Genomic DNA, 23750 nt, shown 5'->3' with positions numbered 1-23750 from the left:
AGGAAATAGACAAGTTACAAAAAGGGGTACAGGTTCATAATTCCTTGAAAGTGGAGGCACAGGTGGACAGAGTGGTGAAGAAAACATTCAGCATGCTTGGTTTCATTGGTCATAACATTGAATACAGGAGTTGGAACGTTTTTTTGAAGTTGTACAAGCCTTTGGTAAGGCTGCACTTGGAATACTGTGTACAGTTCTGGCCACCCTATTATAGAAAGGATATTATTAAACTAGAAAGAGTGCCGAAAAGATTTACGAGGATGCTCCCAGGACTTGATGGTTTGGGTTATAAGGAGAGGCTGGATGGACTGGGACTTTTTTCTCTGGAGCTTAGGAGCTTAGGGATGATCTTATAAAGGTCTATAAAATAATGAGGGGCATATATCAGCTAGATATCTTTTCCCAAACGTAGGGGAGTCTAAAACTAGAGGGCATAGGTTTAAGATGAGAGGGAAGAGATACAAAAGTGTCCAGAGGGGCAATTTGTTCACACAGAGAGTGGTGAGTGTCTGAAACAAGCTGCCAGAGGTAGTAGTAGAGGCGGGTACAATTTTGTCTTTTAAAAAATGTTTAGACAGTTACGTGGGTATGATAGGTATAGAGGGAGATGGGCCAAACGCAGGTAATTGGGACGAGCTTAGAGGTGAAAAAAGGGGGGGCATAGACAAGTTGGGCCGAAGGCCTGTTTCCATGCTGTAAACCCCTCTGACTCTAAATAGTTACTCGAGAGTAAAGATGTGCGAGTTAGGATGATTGCCTAAGTTAAATTGCCCCTTAGTGTCAGGGGGTTAGCAGGATAAATATGTGGGGTTACAGGGATAGGGCCTGGGTGGGATTGTTGTCAGTGCAGGCTTGATGGGCCACATGGCCTCCTCCTGTACTGTAGGGATTCTATGATGATATTCTCTTCTATGATTCTCTGAGCAGCCAGAAGCCGTGATACACATTTGTACTAATGACACAGGCAGGAAGAGTAGCGAGGTCCTGCAAAGGGAGTTAGGTAGTAAGTTGAAAAGCAGGACATCTGGGATGTAATCTTGGGTGGACTCCCTGTGCCAATGAGGTTAGGAATAGAAATATAGTACAGTTAAATACGTGGTTAAAGAACTAGTGTAGGAGGGAGGCTTTAGATATGTGGACCATTAGGATGTCTTCCAGGGCAGGTGGGACCTGTACAAGAAGGACGGGTTGCACCTAAACTGGAGAGGCACCACTATCCTGGCAGGAAGGTTTGCTGGTGTCACTCGAGAGGGTTTAAACTCGTGTGGCAGGGAGTGGGGACCAGAGCAGTAGGCCAGCAAATGAAATAGCCAAGGAGAAGTTGGAGACTACAGCCAGTAATGCTAAGAGGAAGAACAGATAGGGAAAGGTTATTGAACATGGCGGGACTGGAGGGCTGAAGTGTATCTGTTTTAACACGAGGTGTATGACAGATAAGGCATATGAACTTAGAGCTTGGATTAGTACATATAACTATGATGTTGTATCTATTACAGAGACTTGGTTGAGAGAGGGACCAGATTGACAGCTTAATGTTCCGGGATTTAGATGATTCGGGTGTAATAGAGAAGGATGTAAAAGAGGTGGGGAAGTTGTATTACTGATTAGGGAGAATATCACAGCTGTACAGAGGAAGGACACCTTTGAGGGCTCATCCAGTGAGGCCATATGGGTAGAGCTCATGGAGGATGCAATCACTTTGGGATTGTACTACAAGCCTCCCTCCCAACAGCCAGCAGAAGAAAGAGGAACAGATTATGGAAAAATATAAAAACAGCAGGGTTATTGTGGTGGTTGATTTTAACTTTCCCAATATTAACTGGGACTCATAGAATCCACAGAATGGAGACAGGCCCTTCGGCCCAACCTAGTCCATGCCGACCAAAAAGCCCAACAAAGCTGGTGTAGGAGGGAGGGGTTCAGATATCTTGATCATTGGGATCTCTTCCGGGACAGGTGGGATCGAAGAACATAATAACATAAGAAATAGGAGCAGGAGTAGGCCATCTAGCCCCTCGAGCCTGCCCCACCATTCAATAAGATCATGGCTGATCTGAAGTGGATCAGTTCCACTTACCCGCCTGATCCCTATAACCCCTAATTCCCTTACCGATCTGGAATCCATCTATCCGTGATTTAAACATATTCAACGAGGTAGCCTCCACCACTTCAGTGGGCAGAGAATTCCAGAGATTCACCACCCTCTGAGAGAAGAAGTTCCTCCTCAACTCTGTCCTAAACTGACCCCCCTTTATTTTGAGGCTGTGCCCTCTAGTTCTAGCTTCCTTTCTAAGTGGAAAGAATCTCTCCACCTCTACCCTATCCAGCCCCTTCATTATCTTATAGGTCTCTATAAGATCCCCCCTCAGCCTTCTAAATTCCAACGAGTACAAACCCAATCTGCTCAGTCTCTCCTCATAATCAACACCCCTCATCTCCGGTATCAACCTGGTGAACCTTCTCTGCACTCCCTCCAAGGCCAATATATCCTTCCGCAAATAAGGGGACCAATACTGCACACAGTATTCCAGCTGCGGCCTCACCAATGCCCTGTACAAGAAGAATGGGTTACATCTAAACCGGAGGGACACCAATATCCTGGCAAGTAGATTTGCGAGAGTCACTCGGGAAGGTTTAAACTGGTGTAACAGGGTCTGCAGGAAAAATAACTTCGGGAGGGCTCCAGCCTAAGGCCAGTAAGATTAAGAGGAAGAGTAGGGAGGGAGTAATTGTTGAATACAGTGGGACTGGTGGTCTGAAGTGCATTTGTTTCAATGCGAGGAGTAAAACAGGTGAACTTAGAGCTTGGATTAGTACTTGGAATTATGACATTGTTGCTATTACAGAGACTTGGTTGAAAGAGGGGCAGGCTAAACATTCCAGGATTTAGATGTTTCAGGCAAGATAGAGGGGGATGTAAAAAGGGTGAGGGACTGGCATCGCTGATTAAGGAGAATATCACAGCTGTACTGAGGGAGGACACCTCGGAGGGTTCAGGCAGCAAGGCAATATGAGTAGAGCTCAGGAATAGGAATGGTGCAGTCACAATGTTGGGGGTTTATTAGAGGTCTCCCAGCAGCCAGTGGGAAGTAGAGAAGCAAATATGCAGTCTGATTTTTGAAAGATGCAAAAACAACAGGGTTGTTGTGGTGTGTGATTTTAACTTTCCCTATATTGACTGGGACTCACTCACTGTCAGGGGCTTGGATGGGGCAGAATTTGTAAGGAGTGTCCAAGAGGATTTCTTGAAGCAGTATGTGAATAGCCCAACTCGGGAAGGAGCCATATTAGGCCTGGTATTGGGGAATGAGCCCGGCCAGGTTTCAGTAGGAGAGCATTTCGGGAACAATTATCATAATTCCATAAGTTTTAAGGTACTTGTGGATAAGGACAAAACTGGTCCTCGGGCAAAGGTGTTAAATTAGGGGAAGACTAACTACAATAACATTAGGCACAATCTGAAGAGGGTAGATTGGGGGAGGCTGTTTGAGGGTAAATCAACATCCGACATGTGGGAGTCTTTCAAATGTCAGTTGATTGGGATTCAGGACCTGCATGTACCTGTGAGGATGAAGGATAAGTGTGGCAACTGTCAGGAACCCTGGATAATGAGGGATATTATAAGTTTTGTCTAAAAGAAAAAGGAAGCATTCGTAAGGTCTAACAGGCTTCGGACAGATGAAGCCCTTGAAGAATATAAAGAACATAGGAAGGAATTTAAGGAAGAAGTTAGGAGGGCTAAAAGGGGTCATGAAAAGACCTTGGCAAACAGGATTAAGGAAAGTTCTAAGACATTTTATACGTATGTAAAGAGCAAGCAGGTAGCCAAGGAAAGGGTTGGTCCATTCAAGAATAGGAGGGAATCTATGCTTGGAACCAGAGGAAATGGGTGAGATACTAAATGAATGCTTTGCCTTAGTATTCACCAAAGAGAGGGACTTGATGGATGAGAAGCTGAGGGTAGGGTGTGTAGGTATTCTGGGTCATGTTGATATCAAAAAGGAGGAGGTGTTGGACGTCTTAAAAAGCATTAAAGTAGGTAAGTCCCCAGGGCCTGATGGGATCAACCCAGAATACTGAGGGAGACAAGGGCGGAAATTGCTGGGGCCTTGACAGAAATCTTTATATCCTCATTGGCTACAGGTGAAGTTCCAGAGGACTGGAAGATAGCCAATGTTGTTCCATTGTTTAAGAAAGGCAGCAGGGATAATCCAGGAAATTATAGGCCGGTGAGCCTTACGTCAGTGGTAGGGAAATTATTGGAAAAGATTCTTAGGGACAGGGTTTACTCACATTTGGAAACAAATGGAATTATTAGTGACAGACAACATGGCTTTGTAAAGGGGCGATCGTGCCTCACTAACTTGATCGAGGTTCTCGAGGAAGTGACGAAGATGATAGATGAGGGAAAGGCAGTGGATGTTGCATACATGGACTTCAGTAAAGCCTTTGACAAGGTACCTCATGGTAGACTGGTACGAAAGGTGAAGTCACACAGGATCAGAGGAGAGCTGGCAAAGTGGATACAAAATTAGCTTGGCCATAAAAGACAGAGGGTAGCACTCGAGGGGTGCCTTTCTGAATGGAAGACTGTGACTAGCTGTGTTCAACAGGGATCAGTTCTGGGACCTTTGTTGTTCCAGGGACATATAAATGATTTGGAGGAAAATGCAGCTGGTCTGATTAGTAAGTTCACAGATGACACATAGATTGGTGGAGTTGCGGATAGTGAAGAGGACTGTCAGAGGATACAGCAAGATATAGACCGGTTGGAGACTTGGGCAGGGAAATGGCAGATGGAGTTTAATCTGGACAAGTGTGAGGTAATGCATTTTGGAAGGTCCAATGTATGTAGGAATTATACAGTAAATGGTAGAACCCTTCGGAGTATATATAACCCTTCAGAGAGATCTGGGCGTATATGTCCACCGATCACTGAAAGTAGCAAAGCAGGTGGATAAGGTAGCCAAGAAAGCATATGGCATGCTTTCCTTCATCGGTCAGGGCATTGAGTATAGAAATTGGCAGGTCATGCTGCAGCTGTACTGAATCTTAGGCCTTATTTAGAATATTGTGTACAATTCTTGTTGCCATATTACCAGAAGGATGTGGATGCTTTGGAGAGAGTACAGAGAGATTTACCAGGATGTTGCCTGGTCTGGAGGATATTAGCTATGAGGAGAGGTTGGATAAAACAAACTCGGTCTGTTCTCACTGGAATGACGGTGGTTGAGGGGTGACCTTTTTGATTTGATTTATTATTGTCACATGTATTAGTATACAGTGAAAAGTATTGTTTCTTGCGCGCTTTCCAGACAAAGCACGCCGTTCATAGAGAAGGAAACGAGAGAGTGCAGAATGTAGTGTTACAGTCATAGCTCGGGTGTAGAGAAAGATCAACTTAATGCAAGGTAGGTCCATTCAAAAGTCTGATGAGACCAGATAGAGATTTACAAGATTATGAGTGGCATGGACAGAGTGGATAGTCAGTGGTAGTGGTAGTTCTTTCCTCGGGTAGAAAAGTCAAGTACTAGGGGACATAGATTTAAGGTGCATGGAGAAAAGTTTAGAGGAGACGTGCAAGGCAAATTTTTTACACAGAGGGTGGTAAATGTTGGAACACGCTGCCCAGGGAGGTGGTGGGAGCAGGTACAATAGTGGCATTTAAGTGGCAACTAGACAAATACATGAATAGGATGGGAATGGAAGCATATGGACTCCGTAAGTGCAGACAGTTTTAGTTAAGGCAGACATCATGATTGGCGCAGGCTTGAAGGGCCTGTTCCTGTGTTGTACTGTTCTTTGTTCTTTGACAGTCTAAATAAACCATATCCACTGGTTCTCCTCATTCAACTCTACCAGTTAGAAACATAGAAACAAAGAAAAACTACAGCACAAACAGGCCCTTCGGCCCACAAGTTGTGCCAAACACGTCCCTACCTTCTAGACCTACCTATAACCCTCCATCCTATTAAGCTCCATGTACTCATCCAGGAGTCTCTTAAAAGACCCTATTGAGTTCGCCTCCTCCACCACTGACGGCAGCCGATTCCACTCGCCCACCACCCTCTGTGTGAAAAACTTACCCCTAACATCTCCCCTGTACCTACCCCCCAGCACCTTAAACCTGTGTCCTCTCGTAGCAGACATTTCCACCCTGGGAAAAAGCCTCTGAGAGTCCGCCCGACCTATGCCTCTCAACATCTTATACACCTCTATTAGGTCTCCTTTCATCCTTCGTCTCTCCAAGGAGAAAAGACCGAGCTCCCTCAGCCTATCCTCATAAGGCATGCCACTCAATCCAGGCAACATCCTTGTAAATCTCCTCTGCACCCTTTCAATCTTTTCCACATCCTTCCTATAGTGAGGCGACCAGAACTGAGCACAGTACCCCAAGTGGGGTATTCCAATAAATTCGTGAAGTATGATTTCCATTTTGTAAATCCATGCTGACTTTGTTTGAGTATACCACTGCTTTCCAAATGACTGGTTATGAAATCCTTGATAATAGACTCGAGCACTTCCCCAGTACCGACATTCGGCTCACTGGTCTATAGTTTGAATAGCGGGCTTACATTAGCTATCCTTCAATCTGTAGGAACTATTCCAGAGTCCAACTAATTTGTCTAGTGCTGGAATGTGAAACAAAAACAGAAAATGCTGGAAAATCTCAGCAGCTCTGACAGCATCTATGGACAGATCTAATGTTTCGAGTCTAGATGACCCTTCGTCAGAGCTTCATCATGCTTGCCTTCATTGGTTGGGGCATAGAGTATAAAAATTGGCAAGTCATATTGCAGCTGTAAAAAATTTTATTTAGACCACATTTGGAATATTGCGTATAGTTCTGGTCGCCACACTACCAACAGAATGTGGAGGCTTTGGAGAGGTTAGAAAATGTCTACCAGGATAGGAACATAGGAGTAGGATCAGCCATTCAGGTCCTTGAGCTGGCTCCACAATTCAATAAGGTCACTGCTGATCTGTGGCCTAACTCCATGTACCTGCCCTAGACCCATTTCCGTTGATATCCTTGCTCAATAAAAACTTGTCTGTCTCAGACTTAAACCTGACAATTGAACCAGCCTCCACCACCATTTGAGAAAGAATGTTCCAAATCTCCACCATCTCTGTGTGTAGAAATGTTTTCTAACGTCTCTGCTGAACAACTTGGCCCTAATTTTTAGATTATGGCCCCTGGTTGTACAGCCTTCAACCAGTGAAAACACCCTTATTCATCCTGTCTTTCCCTGAAAATATTTTGTAGACTCAACCTTATGAATTTGAGAGAATAAAGGCCTAATTTGTCTAATATCTCATCATAACTTAACCCCTGGAGTCCAGATATCATTATTGTAAACCTACGTTGAACTCCTTCCTAAGGTGTGGTGCCATACCAGCTCATAGTACTCTAAGTGGGGTCCAACTCGGGTTTAGTGCAACTGCCGCACAACATCTGTATCCCGATACTCCAGCCCTTTAGATATGAAGGCCAGCATTCTGTAGGTCTTCGTCACTATTTTCTGCACATGTTCATGGCATTTTAAGGAGCTATGCAGCTGAACCCCCAAATCTCGTTGGACATCCACAGAATTTAACTTTGTGCCTTCTAAAAATATACCCTGATCTATCCCTTTTTGATTTGAAATGGATAACCTCACATTTATTTATATTAAAATTCATTTGCCACAGCTTGGCCCTTTCAGCCAATCTTATCAACAGCCTGTTGTAGGTTTATGCTGTCCTCAACGCTTTTTGTAAGGCTGCCCAATGTTGCGTCATGTGCAAATTTGGATTTTTGATTTGTTATGCCATTATCTAAGTCGTTAATGAATATTGGAAATAGTTGAGGCCCCAAGACAGATCCCTGCGGGACAACACTCGTCACATCCTCCCAATTTGAGTACCAGGATGTTGTCTGATTTGGAGGGTATGAGTTATGAGGAGAGATTGGACAAACTTGGTTTATTTTCACCAAAATGTCAGAGGTTGAGGGGCGACTTGATAGAAGTTCACAAAATTATGAGAGGCATGGATAGAATGGATAATTGGAGTCTTTTCCAGGGTATAAATGTCAATTACTCGGGGACATAGAACAAAGAACAATACAGCACAGGAAACAGGCCCTTCGGCCCTCCAAGCCTGTGCCGCTCCTTGGTCCAACTAGACCAATCGTTTGTATCCCTCCATTCCCAGGCTGCTCATGTGACTATCCAGGTAAGTCTTAAACGATGTCAGCGTGCCTGCCTCCACCACCCTATTTGGCAGCGCATTCCAGGCCCCCACCACCCTCTGTGTAAAAAACATCCCTCTAATATCTGACTTATACTTCGCCCATTTCACCTTGAGCCCGTGACCCCTCGTGAACGTCACTTCTGATCTGGGAAAAAGCTTCCCACCGTTCACCCTATCTATCCCCTTCATAATCTTGTACACCTCTATTAGATCTCCCCTCATTCTCCGTCTTTCCAAGGAGAACAACCCCAGTTTACCCAATCTCTCCTCATAGCTAAGACCCTCCATGCCAGGCAACATCCTGGTAAACCTTCTCTGCACTCTCTCTAACGCCTCCACGTCCTTCTGGTAGTGCGGCGACCAGAACTGGACGCAGTACTCCAAATGTGGCCTAACCAGCGTTCTATACAGCTGCATCATCAGACTCCAGCTTTTATACTCTATACCCCGTCCTATAAAGGCAAGCATACCATATGCCTTCTTCACCACCTTCTCCACCTGTGTTGCCACCTTCAAGGATTTGTGGACTTGCACACCTAGGTCCCTCTGTGTTTCTATACTCCTGATGACTCTGCCATTTATTGTATAACTCCTCCCTACATTATTTCTTCCAAAATGCATCATTTCGCATTTATCTGGATTAAACTCCATCTGCCACCTCTCCGCCCAATTTTCCAGCCTATCTATATCCTGCTGTATTGCCCGACAATGCTCTTCGCTATCCGCAAGTCCAGCCATCTTTGTGTCATCCGCAAACTTGCTGATTACACCAGTTACACCTTCTTCCAAATCATTTATATATATCACAAATAGCAGAGGTCCCAGTACAAAGCCCTGCGGAACACCACTGGTCACAGACCTCCAGCCGGAAAAAGACCCTTCGACCACTACCCTCTGTCTCCTATGGCCAAGCCAGTTCTCCACCCATCTAGCCACTTCTCCTTGTATCCCATGAGCCTTAACCTTCTTAACCAACCTGCCATGTGGGACTTTGTCAAATGCCTTACTGAAATCCATATAGACGACATCCACGGCCCTTCCTTCATCAACCGTTTTTGTCACTTCCTCAAAAAACTCCACCAAATTTGTACAGCACGACCTTCCTCTTACAAAACCATGCTGTCTGTCACTAGTGAGATTGTTCCGTTCTAAATGCACATACATCCTGTCTCTAAGAATCCTCTCCAACAACTTCCCTACCACGGACGTCAAGCTCACCGGCCTATAATTTCCTGGGTTATCCCTGCTACCCTTCTTAAACAACGGGACCACATTCACTATCCTCCAATCCTCAGGGACCTCACCCGTGTCCAAAGAAGCGACAAAGATTTCCGTCAGAGGCCCAGCAATTTCATCTCTCGTTCAAGGTAAAAGGGGAAATGTTTAAGGGAGATGTGAGAGGCAGACAGTGATAAGTGCCTGGAATGCACTCCCACAGGGGATGGTAGAAGCAGATACAATAGTGACGTTTAAGAGGCATTTTGACAGATACACGAATAGACCGGGATTAGAGGGAGATGGGCCATATAGAGGCAAAAGGTCTTTAGTTTGGGAAGGTGCCATGTGTTGGTGCAGGCTTGGTGGGTCGAAGGGCCTGTTCCTGTTCTTTGTTTTTTGTTGTTCTCTGTTATTCGATTTGAACAGCCTAGCATTTACCAGATCATAACAACACTGAGATTTCCTGATAAAATTGTGTTGCATAGAAGACAGTGAATATATATACAGGTGAGGAGCTGGAGTCTTATATTTTATTGTTAAGGTTTCTTACCACTGATAATGTCTATTAGGCATTGGTAAGATTTATTAAGAGTAATATTTTTCCTTAGCATTGAAATAAGCTAGTGTTGTCGGAAATGGATTAAATTAGCTTAGCTGGGGTGTGGGAACTAGAGAGAGGAATGCCACGGTTCACAATATGCTGGGGTAAATAGTGAACAGTAAGTTCTTAAGTACAGTCAGAGTAAGGGAGAAAGTATTTGAGCTTAAATTAGGGTTACTGCGCATGTATGTGAATGCACAGAGTGTGTTTAATCACATGACAGAGTTACAGGTACAGAGTGTCATGTGGGAATATGATGTTGCTATAACATAGACCTGGCTTACAGAAAGGCAGGACTGGATCTTTAATATTTTTAAATACTATGAGTTCAGGAAAGGATGGAAAGGTAGTGGGGTGGCTACATTGCAGTGCTGGAGACAGAAGTCCCAGAGGGATCAAGCACAGAATCGATTTGGCTGAAGCCACACATGCCAAGCAATGATCATCTCCAATAAGACATAATCCAACCATCTCCCCTTCATTGGCATTAGCATCACTGAACCTCCCACTATCAGCATCCTGGATTGCCATTGACCAGAAACTGAATTGGACCAGCCATTTGTAGCCACTGTGGTTACAGGAGCAGGTCAGAGAAAGTCTCCGGCAAATGACTCTTCTTCTGACTTCCCAAAGCCTGTCCACAAGACACAAGTTAGGTGTGTAATGGAATGTTCTCCATTTCCTGGATGAGTGCAGATTCAATAACACTCAAGAAGCTTGATGCCATCAAGCTTGATGCCAGGACAAAGCAGCCCGCTTAATTAGCACCTCATCCATCCACCTTTCGCATGCACTCCCTTCAATATTGATGTGCTGTAACAGCAGTGTGTAGCATCTACAAGATGGACTGCAGCAACTCAGCAAGGCTCCTTCAACAACATATTCTAAACCTGCAATCACTACCATCTCGAGGAATAGGGCAGCAGATACTTGGGAACACCACCACCTGGAAGTTCCCTCTAAGCCACTCACTGTCTGATTTGGAAATATATCTCCGTTCCTTCACTGTCGCTGGGTCAAAATCCTGGAACTCCCTCCTTAACAGCACTGAGAGTGTACTTACACCTCAGGGACTGCAGCGATTCAAGAAGGCAGCTCACCGCCACCTTCTAGAACATAGAACAGTACAGCACAGAACAGGCCCTTCAGCCCACGTTGTTGTGCCGAGCTTTGTCTGAAACCCAGATCAAGCTATCATCCCGAAGTACTCCATGTGCCTATCCAATAGCTTCTTAAATGTTACTAAAGTTTCTGACTCCACTATCACTGCAGGCAGTCCATTCCACACCCCAACCACTCTCTGAGTAAAAATCCTACCTCGGACATCCTTCCTATATCTCCCACCATGAACCCTATAGTTATGCACCCTAGTTACCACTCCATTCACCCGAGGAAATAGTCTTTGAACGTTCACTCTTATCTATCCCCCTCATCATCTTATAAACCTCTATCAAGTCTCCTCTCAACCTCCTCCGCTCCAAAGAGAAAAGCCCAAGTTCCCTCAACCTTTCCTCATAAGACCTACCCTCCAAACCAGGCTGCATCCTGGTAAATCTCCTTTGCACTCTTTCCAGTGTCTCCACATCATTCTTATAGTGAGGTGAGCAGAACTGCACACAATATTCCAAATGTGGTCTCACCAAGGTCCTGTACAGTTGCAGCATAACCCCACGGCCCTTAAACTCAAACCCCCTGTTAATGAACGCCAACACACTATAGGCCTTCTTCACGGCTCTATCCACTTGAGTGGCAACCTTCAGAGATCTATGGATATGAACCCCAAGATCTCTCTGTTCCTCCACATTCTTCAGAACCCTACCTTTGACCCTGTAATCCACATTTAAATTTGTCCTACCAAAATGAATCACCTCGCATTTGTCAGGGTTAAACTCCATTTGCCATATTTCAGCCCAGCTCTGCATCCTATCTATATCTCTTTGCAGCCTACAACAGCCCTCCACCTCATCCACTACTCCACCAATCTTGGTGTCATCAGCAAATTTACTGATCCACCCTTCAGCCCCCTCCTCCAAGTCATTTATAAAAATGACAAATAGCAGAGGACCAAGCACTGATCCTTGTGGCACTCCGCTGGTAACCGGTTTCCAGTCCGAAAATTTTCCATCCACCACCACCCTCTGTCTTCTGTTAGATATGATGTGGAGATGCCGGCGTTGGACTGGGGTAAACACAGTAAGAAGTTTAACAACACCAGGTTAAAGTCCAACAGGTTTATTTGGTAGCAAAAGCCACACAAGCTTTCGAAGCTCTAAGCCCCTTCTTCAGGTGAGTGGGAATTCTGTTCACAAACAGAGCTTATAAAGACACAGACTCAATTTACATGAATAATGGTTGGAATGCGAAGACTTACAACTAATCAAGTCTTTAAGAAACAAAACAATGGGAGTGGAGAGAGCATCAAGACAGGCTAAAAAGATGTGTATTGTCTCCAGACAAGACAGCCAGTGAAACTCTGCAGGTCCACGCAACTGTGGGAGTTACAAATAGTGTGACATGAACCCAATATCCCGGTTGAGGCCGTCCTCGTGTGTGCGGAACTTGGCTATCAGTTTCTGCTCAGCGACTCTGCGCTGTCGTGTGTCGCGAAGGCCGCCTTGGAGAACGCTTACCCGAATATCAGAGGCCGAATGCCCGTGACCGCTGAAGTGCTCCCCAACAGGAAGAGAACAATCTTGCCTGGTGATTGTCGAGCGGTGTTCATTCATCCGTTGTCGCAGCGTCTGCATAGTTTCCCCAATGTACCATGCCTCTATATCATGAATATAGCTGAGGAGGACACTGGGTTGCAGGGGAGTAGAATAGACAGTATTACAGTTGATAAGGAGGATGTGCAGGATATTCTGGAGGGTCTGAAAATAGATAAATCCCCTGGTCCGGATGGGATTTATCCAAGGATTCTCTGGGAGGCAAGAGAAGTGATTGCAGAGCCTCTGGCTCTGATCTTCAGGTCGTCGTTGGCCTCTGGTATAGTACCAGAAGATTGGAGGTTAGCGAATGTTGTCCCATTGTTTAAGAAGGGGAACAGAGACTTCCCCGGGAATTATAGACCGGTGAGTCTCACTTCTGTTGTCGGCAAGATGTTGGAAAAAATTATAAGGGATAGGATTTATAGTTATTTGGAGAGTAATGAATTGATAGGTGATAGTCAGCATGGTTTTGTGGCAGGTAGGTCGTGCCTTACTAACCTTATTGAGTTTTTTGAGAAAGTGACCAAGGAGGTGGATGGGGGCAAGGCAGTGGACGTGGTATATATGGATTTTAGTAAGGCGTTTGATAAGGTTCACCATGGTAGGCTTCTGCAGAAAATGCAGATGTATGGGATTGGGGGTGATCTAGGAAATTGGATCAGGAATTGGCTAGCGGATAGGAAACAGAGGGTGGTGGTTGATAGTAAATATTCATCATGGAGTGCGGTTACAAGTGGTGTACCTCAGGGATCTGTTTTGGGGCCACTGCTGTTTGTAATATTTATTAATGATCTGGATGAGGGTATAGTTGGGTGGATTAGCAAATTTGCTGATGACACCAAAGTCGGTGGTGTGGTAGACAGTGAGGAAGGGTGTCGTAGTTTGCAGGAAGACTTAGACAGGTTGCAAAGTTGGGCCGAGAGGTGGCGGATGGAGTTTAATGCGGAGAAGTGTGAGGTAATTCACTTTGGTAGGAATAACAGATGTGTTGAGTATAGGGCTAACGGGAGGACTTTGAATAGTGTGGAGGAGCAGAGGGATCTAGGTGTATGTGTGCATAGATCCCTGAAAGTTGGGAATCAAGTAGATAAGGTTGTTAAGAAGGCATATGGTGTCTTGGCGTTTATTGGTAGGGGGATTGAATTTAGGAGTCGTAGCGTTATGTTGCAACTGTACACAACTCTGGTGCGGCCGCACTTGGAGTACTGTGTGCAGTTCTGGTCCCCACATTACAGGAAGGATGTGGAGGCTTTGGAGAGGGTGCAGAGGAGGTTTACCAGGATGTTGCCTGGTATGGAGGGGAGATCCTATGAGGAGAGGCTGAGGGATTTGGGATTGTTTTCGCTGGAAAGGCGGCGGCTAAGAGGGGATCTTATTGAAACATATAAGATGATTAGAGGTTTAGATAGGGTGGATAGTGATAGCCTTTTTCCTCTGATGGAGAAATCCAGCACGAGGGGGCATGGCTTTAAATTGAGGGGGGGTAGTTATAGAACCGATGTCAGGGGTAGGTTCTTTACCCAGAGGGTGGTGAGGGATTGGAATGCCCTGCCAGCATCAGTTGTAAATGCGCCTAGTTTGGGGGCGTTTAAGAGATCCGTAGATAGGTTCATGGACGAAAAGAAATTGGTTTAGGTTGGAGGGTCACAGTTTTTTTTTTTAACTGGTCGGTGCAACATCGTGGGCCGAAGGGCCTGTTCTGCGCTGTAATGTTCTATGTTCTATGTTCTAAGGACACGCAGTATTTGTTCCTTGAAAAAGTTCCACTTTTCATTAGTGCCTTTCCCTGACAATTTTTGTTCCCACCCTATGCTTCCTAATTCCCGCCTGATTGCATCATAATTACCTCTCCCCCAATTGTAAACTATGCCCTGCCGCATGGCCCTCTCCCTCTCCATTGCAATAACAAAAGACACCGAATTGTGGTCACTATCTCCAAAGTGCTCTCCCACAACCAAATCCAACACTTGGCCCGGTTCATTTCCCATTACCAAATCCAATGTGGCCCCACCTCTTGTCGGCTTATCCACATATTGTGTCAGGAACCCCTCCTGCACACACTGCACAAAAACTGCCCCATTCGAACTATTTGACCTATAAAGGCTCCAATCAATATTTGGAAAGTTAAAATCCCTCATGACAACTACCCTGTGACCCCCACACCTATCCATAATCTGCTTAGCAATTTCGTGCTCCACATCTCTATTACTATTTGGGGGCCTATAGTAAACTCCTAACAACGTGACCGCTCCTTTCCTATTCCTAACCTTAGCCCATATTACCTCTGTAGGCAGATCCTCTTCGAAATGCCTTTCTGCAGCCGTTAAACTATCCTTGATTAACAGTGCCACTCCTCCACCTCTTTTACCAGCTACCCTACATTTACTGAAACATCTATACCCCGGAACTTCCAACAACCATTCCTGTCCTTGTTCTACCCATGTTTCCGTAATGGCCACAACATCGTAGTCCCAAGTGCCAATCCACGCCCCAAGTTCACCTACCTTATTTCGGATGCTCCTTGCATTGAAGTAGACACACTTCAACCCACCTTCTCGTCTGCTGGTACCCACCTTGGACCATGATACCCTTCCCAGTACCTCACTACACTCACTGACCTCCGGACTACAACTCCTTTTCCCATCCCCCTGACAAATTAGTTTAAACCCCCCCGAAGAACTGTAGCAAATTTCCCTCCCAGGATATTGGTGCCCCTCTGGTTCAGGTGCACCCCATCCTGTTGGTACAGGTCCCACCTTCCCCAGAAAGTGTTCCAATTATCCACATAGCTGAAACCCTCCCTCCTACACCATCCCTGCATCCATGTGTTTAACTGCACTCTCTCCCTGTTCCTCAACTCGCTATCCTGTGGCACCGGCAACATACCAGAGATGACAACCTGTTTTGTCCTGGCTCTCAGCTTCCACCCTAGCTCCCTGAATTCCTGTTTTAAATCCCCGTCCCCTCTCTTACCTATGTCTTTGGTGCCGAAGTGCACCACGACTTGTGACTATTCCCCCTCCCCTTTTAGAATCCTGAAGACACGGTCGAAGATGTCACGGACCCTGGCATCCGGGAGGCAACATACCATCCGTGAGTCTCCCTTGTTGCCACAGAACCTCCTATCTATCCCTCTAACAAACGAGTCCCCAATAACTATAGCTCTACCGCTCTCCCCCTTTCCCTTTTGAGCCACAGGGAGGGACTCAGCGCTGGCGATCTGGTCACTGCGGCTTACCACTGGTAGGTCGCCCCCCTCACCTGTATCCAAAGTGGAATACTTGTTGCTAAGGGGAATGACCACAGGGGATCCCCGCACCGACTGCTTCCTCCCAGCCCCTCTCACTGTCACCCATTTATTTTCATTCCCTGGAGCAACTATATCCCTGAAGCTTGTGTCTATGGCCCTCTCTGCCTCCCTGATGACCCTAAGCTCATCCAACTTCAGCTCCAGCTCGCTAACGCGGTCTTGGAGGAGCTGCAGATGGGTGCACCTCCCACAGGTGTAATCAGCAGGGACACTGACAGTGTCCCTCAGCTCAAACATTCTGCAGGAGGTACATTGCACTGCCTTCACTTCCATCCCCTCCATATAACTTACTGCTACAAAGAAAAAGAATTGCTCCAATGGAACACTGAACCCTTTTTCCCCTTCCTCAGAGCGGTGACAGTTTAAAGAGTGGGAACACAGAGCGGTGACAGTTTAAAAAGCAGGAACACAGAGCGGTGACAGATGAAACCCAAAACTGAGATTAAACCCAAACAAATTGATATTAAATCCAAACAACTGAGGTTAAATCCAAACAACTGATATTAAACCCAAACAACTGAGATTAAATCCAAACAACTGATATTAAACCCAAACAACTGATATTAAACCCAAACAAACTGAGATTAAACCCAAACAACTGATATTAAACCCAAACAACTGAGATTAAACCCAAACAACTGATATTAAATCCAAACAACTGAGATTAAACCCAAACAACTGATATTAAACCCAAACAAACTGAGATTAAACCCAAACAACTGATATTAAACCCAAACAACTGAGATTAAACCCAAACAACTGATATTAAATCCAAACAACTGAGATTAAACCCAAACTGATATTAAATCCAAACAACTGATATTAAACCCAAACAGCTGAGATTAAACCCAAACAACTGATATTAAATCCAAACAACTGAGATCAAACCCAAACAACAACCTTCTCGAGGGCAGTTTCTATACTCTTCTTGGCTCTCTGGCGTATTCAATTGTTTCTGAGATAAACTTTCTATTTCTGCCTGATCTTACCCTGTAAACTCCTTAATACCCAGGGGCTCTAGATTTGACCAACTCGCCCTTTTTCTTTGTGGGAACATGTTTACTCTGAATCTCTTGAATCTCCCCTTTGAATTCCATCAACGGCTCTGACACTGATTTACCTTTAAGTAGCTGTTTCCAGTCCAATTTTGCTAAATCACTCCTCAGCTTAGTAAAATTGGCCTTGACCTTTTCCCAATTGGCCTTCCCCCTCCCAGAGCTGGAGTATTGCATATTTTTTTGGGCACCGCACCTTGGGAAAGATGCGAAAGTATTGGAGAGAGTGCAAGAAAAGATTCTTAGGATTTGGTTCGAGGGGTGAGGAACTGCAGGAATGTGTGTGGATTGTAGAAGTTGGGACTGCTCTCCTTAGACAAGAGAGGGTTGAGGGAGATTTGAAGAAGATATCAAAGTCATGAGAGGCCTGGACAGATTAGATAGAGATAAACTGTTCCCACTCATGAAAGGATTGAGAATGGGAGCGCACAGATTTAAGGTAACTTTCAACGACGCTATAAAGGTTGGCGGATTTGTGGATAGCGATGAGGACCATCAGAGGACACAACAGGACATAGATCGGTTGGAGACTTGGGTGGAGAGATGGCAGATGGAGTTTAATCCGGACAAATGTGAGGTACTGCATTATGGAAGGTCTAATACAGATAGGAAATATTCATTAAATGGCAGAATCCTTGAGAGTATTGATAGGCAGAGGGATCTGAGTGTGCAGGTACACAGGTCACTGAAAGTGGCAACGCAGGTGGAGAAGATAGTCAAGAAGGCATACGGCAATGCTTGCCTTCACCAGCCGGGGCATTGAATTTAAAAGTTGGCAAGTCATGTTGCAGCTTTATAGACCCTTAGTTAGGCCACACTTGGAATATAGTGTTCAATTTTGGTTGCCACACTACCAGAAGAATGTGGAGGCTTTGGAGAGGGTACAGAAAAGATTTACCAGGATGTTGCGTGGTATGGAGGGCATTAGCTATGAGGAGAGGTTGAAGAAACTTGGTTTGTTCTCACTGGAACGACAGAGGTTGAGGGGCAACTGATAGAAGTCTACAAGATTATGAGGGGCGTGGATAGAGTCATAGAGGTTTACAGCATGGAAACAGGCCCTTCGGCTCAACTTGTCCATTTTTTAAAACCCTTAAGCTAGTCCCAATTGCCCGCATTTGGCCCATATCCCTCTATGCCCATCTTACCCATGTAACTGTCTAAATGCTTTTTAAAAGACAAAATTGTACCCGCCTCTACTACACCATCTGGCAGCTTGTTTTAGACACTCACCATTCTCTGTGTGAAAGAATTGCCCCTCTGGACACTTTTGTATCTCTCCCCTCTCACCTTAAACCTAATCCCTCTTGTTTTAGACTCTCCTCCCTTTGGGAAAAGATAATGACTATCTAGCTGATCAATGCCCCTCGTTATTTTATAGGCCTCTATAAGATCACCCCTCAGCCTTCTACGCTCCAGAGGAAAAAGTCCCAGTCCATTCAGCCTTTCTATAACTCAAACTATCAACTCCCCGTAGCATCCGAGTAATTCTTTTCTGCACTCTTTCTAGTTTAATAATATCCTTTCTGTAATAGGGTGACCAGAACTGTACAGGGTATTCCAAGTGTGGCCTTGCCAATGTCTTGTACAACTTCAACAAGACGTCCCAATTCCTTTAATCAGTATTCTGGCCAATTAAACCAACAATGCTGAATGCCTTCTTCACCACTATGTCCAGCTGTGACTCCACTTTCAAGGAGCTATGAACCTGAACTCCAAGATCTCTTTGTTCTGTAACTCTCCCCAATGCCCTGCCATTAACTGAGTAAGTCCTGCCCTGGTTCAATCTCCCAAAATGCATCACCTCGCATTTATCTAAATTAAACTCCATCTGCTATTCATCAGCCCACTGGCCCAATTGATTAAGATCCCGTTGCAATACGAGATAACTTTCTTCACTGTCCACTATGCCACCAATCTTGGTGTCATCTGCAAACTTACTAACCATGCCAACTATATTCTCATCCAAATCATGAATATAAATAACAAATAACAGTGGACCCAGCACTGATCCCTGAGGCACACCACTGGTCACAGGTCTCCAGTTTGAAAAACATCCCTCTACAACCACCCTCTGGCTTCTGTAAGAAGCCTCACAGCACCAGGTTAAAGTCCAACAGGTTTATTTGGCAGCACAAGCTTTCGGAGCGCTGCTCCTTCATCAGATGAGTGAGGACTTGTGATCACAAACAGGACATATACAGACACAAACTCAATTTACAAGATAATGGTTGGAATGCGAGTCTTGTCTGCTTTCTTGCATCTTTGTAGAAACTTGATGTCTGTCGATACGCGCGATCTTCTTGGAGATCCTCTCCACTTGGAGACGGCAGTTTGCGGTGTCGATGGTAGCCATGATGTGGAGGTGCCGGCGTTGGACTGGGATAAGCACAGTACGAAATCTCATTACTGAGACTTCTTACTGTGCTTACCCCAGTCCAACGCCGGCATCTGAGATGCGTAGGTTAGAGGGATTAGTGGGTAAAATATGTAGGGATGGGGGGGAGGGCCTGGGTGGGATTGTGGTCGGTGCAGACTCGATGGGCCGAATGGCCTCTTTCTGTACTGTAGGGTTTCTATGATTTCTATGAAGTGGACAGGATCTCCAAGAAGATTGCGCACATCGACACAGACATCAAGTTTCTACAAAGATGCAAGAAAGCAGACAAGACTCGCATTCCAACCATTATCTTGTAAATTGAGTTTGTGCCCGTATATGCCCTGTTTGTGAACACGAGTCCTCACTCACCTGATGAAGGAGCAGCGCTCCGAAAGCTTGTGCTGCCAAATAAACCTGTTGGACTTTAACCTGGTATTGTGAGACTTCTTACTGTCCTTACCCCAGTCCAACGCCGGCATCTCCACATTCTGTCATCAAGCCAATTTTATATCCATTTAGCTACCTCACCTTGGATCCCGTGAGATTTAACCTTATGCAACAACCTGCTATGTGGTGCCTTGTCAAAGGCCTTGCTAAAGTCCATGTAGACAACATCAATTGCACTGCCCTCATCGACCTCCTTGGTTACCCCTTCAAAAAACTTTATCAAATTTGTGAGACATGATTTTCCATTCACAAAGCCATGCTGACTGTACGATAGGATGAGGGTGGAATTGGCTAATGTAGACTGGGCGAGCAGACTGGTAGGTAGGACAGCTGAGGAACAGTGGAGGATTTTTAAGGAGATTTTTTTAAGTACTCAGCAAAAATATATTCCGGTGATAAAGAAGGACTGTAAGAAAAAGGATAACCGGACGTGGATAACGAAGGAAATAAAGGAGAGTATTAAAATAAAATCAGATGCGTACAGAGTGGCCAAAAATAGTGGAGAATTAGTGGATTGGGAAAGCTTTAAAGAAAAACAAAGAACGACGAAGAAAGCGATTAAGAAAGGAAAGATAGATTATGAAACTAAACTAGCTCCTCGGGCGGCATGGTAGCACAGTGGTTAGCACTGCTGCTTCACAGCTCCAGGGTCCCGGGTTCGATTCCCGGTTCGGGTCACTGTCTGTGTGGAGTTTGCACATTCTCCTCGTGTCTGCGTGGGTTTCCTCCGGGTGCTCCAGTTTCTTCCCACAGTCCAAAGATGTGCGGGTTAGGTTGATTGGCCAGGTTAAAAATTGCCCCTTAGAGTCCTGAGATGCGTAGGTTAGCGGGATTAGCGGGTAAATATGTGGGGGTAGGGCCTGGGTGGGATTGTGGTCGGTGCAGACTCGATGGGCCGAATGGCCTCCTTCTGCACTGTAGGGTTTCTATGATTCTTCTTTCTATGAAAATATAAAAAATGATAGTAAAAGTTTTTGCAAGTATATAAAAAGGAATAGAGTGGCTAGAGTGAATGTTGGACCCTTGGAAGATGAGAGGGGGGATTTAATAGTGGAAAACGAGGAAATGGCTGAGACTTTAAATAAGTTCTTTGTGTCGGTCTTCACGGTGGAAGACACAAATAGTTTGCCGAATATTAGAGATCGAGAGTTGGTGGGAGGGGAGGTCCTTAATACAATTACTGTTACTAAGGAGGTGGTGCTTGGTAGACTAATAGGACTGAAGGTAGACATGTCCCTGGGCCCGGATGGAATGCATCCCAGGGTACTGAAAGAAATGGCTGAGGTAATAGCAGATACGTTAGTAGTAATTTATCAAAATTCGCTGGACTCTGGGGTAGTGCCGGCTGACTGGAAAACAGCTACTGTTACGCCACTGTTTAAAAAAGGAAGTAGACAAAAGGCGGGTAACTACAGGCCGGTTAGCTTAACGTCCGTAGTTGGGAAGATGCTAGAGTCCATTATTAAAGAGGAAATAACAGAGCACCTGAATAAGAATGGTTCGATCAAGCTGACGCAGCATGGATTCATGAAGGGAAAGTCGTGTTTGACGAGTCTGTGTGGAGTTTGCACATTCTCCTCGTGTCTGCGTGGGTTTCCTCCGGGTGCTCCGGTTTCCTCCCACAGTCCAAAGATGTGCGGGTTAGGTTGATTGGCCAGGTTAAAAATTGCCCCTTAGAATTCTAAGATGCGTAGGTTAGAGGGATTAGTGGGTAAATATATGGGGGTAGGGCCTGGGTGGGATTGTGGTCGGTGCAGACTCGATGGGCCGAATGGCCTCCTTCTGCACTGTAGGGTTTCTATGATTCTATGAATCTACTGGACTTTTATGAAGATGTCACTAGTGCGATTGACAGAGGGGAACCGGTGGATGTGGTGTTTTTAGATTTCCAGAAGGCGTTCGATAAGGTGCCTCACAAAAGGTTGCTGCAGAAGATTGGGGTACACGGAGTTAGGGGTAAGGTGTTGGCGTGGATTGAGGATTGGCTATCTAACAGGAAGCAGAGAGTTGGGATAAATGGGTGCTTTTCTGGTTGGCAGTTGGTGACCAGTGGCGTGCCGCAGGGATCGGTGCTGGGGCCTCAATTGTTTACCATTTACATAGATGATCTGGAGGAGGGGACTGAATCTAGGGTATTCAAGTTTGCTGATGACACGAAGGTGAGTGGGAAAGCGAATTGCGTGGAGGACGCGGAAAGTCTGCAGAGAGATTTGGATAGGCTGAGCGAGTGGGCGAGGATCTGGCAGATGGAATATAACGTTAGCAAATGTGAGGTTATCCACTTTGGAAGAAATAATAATAAATTGGAATATTATTTAAATGGAGAAAAATTACATCGTGCGACTGTGCAGAGGGACCTGGGGGTCCTTGTGCACGAATCGCAAAAACTCAGTCTGCAGGTGCAGCAGGTGATCAAGAAGGCGAATGGAATGTTGGCCTTTATCGCGAGGGGGATAGAATATAAAAACAGGGAGGTCTTGTTGCAACTGTACAAGGCACTGGTGAGGCCGCAACTGGAGTACTGTGTGCAGTTTTGGTCCCCTTATTTGCAAAAGGATATATTGGCCTTGGAGGGAGTGCAGAGAAGGTTCACCAGGTTGATACCGGAGATGAGGGGTGTAGCTTATGAGGAGAGATTAAACAGATTGGGTCTGTACTCGTTGGAGTTTAGAAGGATGAGGGGTGATCTTGTAGAGACATATAAGATAATGAAGGGGCTGGATAGGGTAGAGGTGGAGAGATTCTTTCCACTTAGAAGGGAAACCAGAACTAGAGGGCACAGCCTCAAAATAAGGGGGGGCCGGTTCAGAACAGAGTTGAGGGGGAACTTCTTCTCTCAGAGGGTAGTGAATCTCTGGAATTCTCTGCCCATTGAAGTGGTGGAGGCTTCCTCGTTGAATATGTTTAAATCACGGGTAGATAGTTTTCTGATCGATAAGGGAATTAGGGGATGTGGGGAGCAGGCGGGTAAGTGGAACTGATTCGCTTCAGATCAGCCATGATCTTGTTGAATGGCGGGGCAGGCTCGAAGGGCCAGATGGCCTACTCCTGCTCCTATTTCTTATGTTCTTATGTTCTTAATCAGTCCTCGCGTCTCCAAATGCCTGTAGATCCTGTCTCTCAAAATATCTTCCAACAATTTACCCACCACAGATGTGAGGCTCACCAGCCTGTAGTTCCCAGGCTTTTCCCTGCAGCCCTTTTTAAACAAAGGCACAACATTTGCCACACTCCAATCTTCAGGCACCTCACCTGTGACTATCGATGATTCAAATATCTCTGCTAGGGGACCCGCAATTTCCTCCCTCGCCTCCCAGAATGTCCTGGGATATACTTCATTAGATCCCAGGGATTTATCTGCCTTGCTGTGCTTTAAGACTTCCAGCATGACCACCTCAAGACATCACTATAGAGTGGATAGTCAAACGCTTTTTCCAAGGGTGGAAGAGTCAATTACTAGGGGGCATAGGTTTAAGGCGCGAGGGGCAAGTTTTAAAGGAGATGTACGAGGCAAATGTTTTACACAGAGGGCGGTGGGTGATTGGAACTTGCTGCCGGGGGAGGTAGTGGAAGCAGATACGATAGTGACTTTAAAGGGATGTCATGACAAATTCACACCAGGGTGGGAATGGAGGGATATGGTACCGGGAAAGGTGCGGGGTTTTAGTTCAATTGGGCAGCATGGTCGGTGCAGGCTTGGAGGGCCGAAGGGCCTGTTCCTGTGCTGTAATTTCCTTCTTTGTTCTTTGTTCAAAAGAAGCAAAAGCAAAATGAGAAAACAATGTTTTCTCACAGC

General features: G+C 45.5%; 1 protein-coding gene across 1 annotated transcript in view; it reads left to right on the top strand.

The window, feature by feature from the left end:
- The window catches only part of LOC144492779 (nitric oxide synthase 1-like), a 342106-nt gene that overhangs the window by 257843 nt on the left and 60513 nt on the right, over positions 1–23750 (top strand). The gene's annotated exons all lie outside the window — the stretch shown is intronic.

Source organism: Mustelus asterias, chromosome 4 (assembly GCF_964213995.1).
Source record: "Mustelus asterias chromosome 4, sMusAst1.hap1.1, whole genome shotgun sequence".
In the NCBI taxonomy this organism is placed as follows: Eukaryota; Metazoa; Chordata; class Chondrichthyes; order Carcharhiniformes; family Triakidae; genus Mustelus; species Mustelus asterias.
This window is presented reverse-complemented; position numbering and strand designations above follow the sequence as displayed.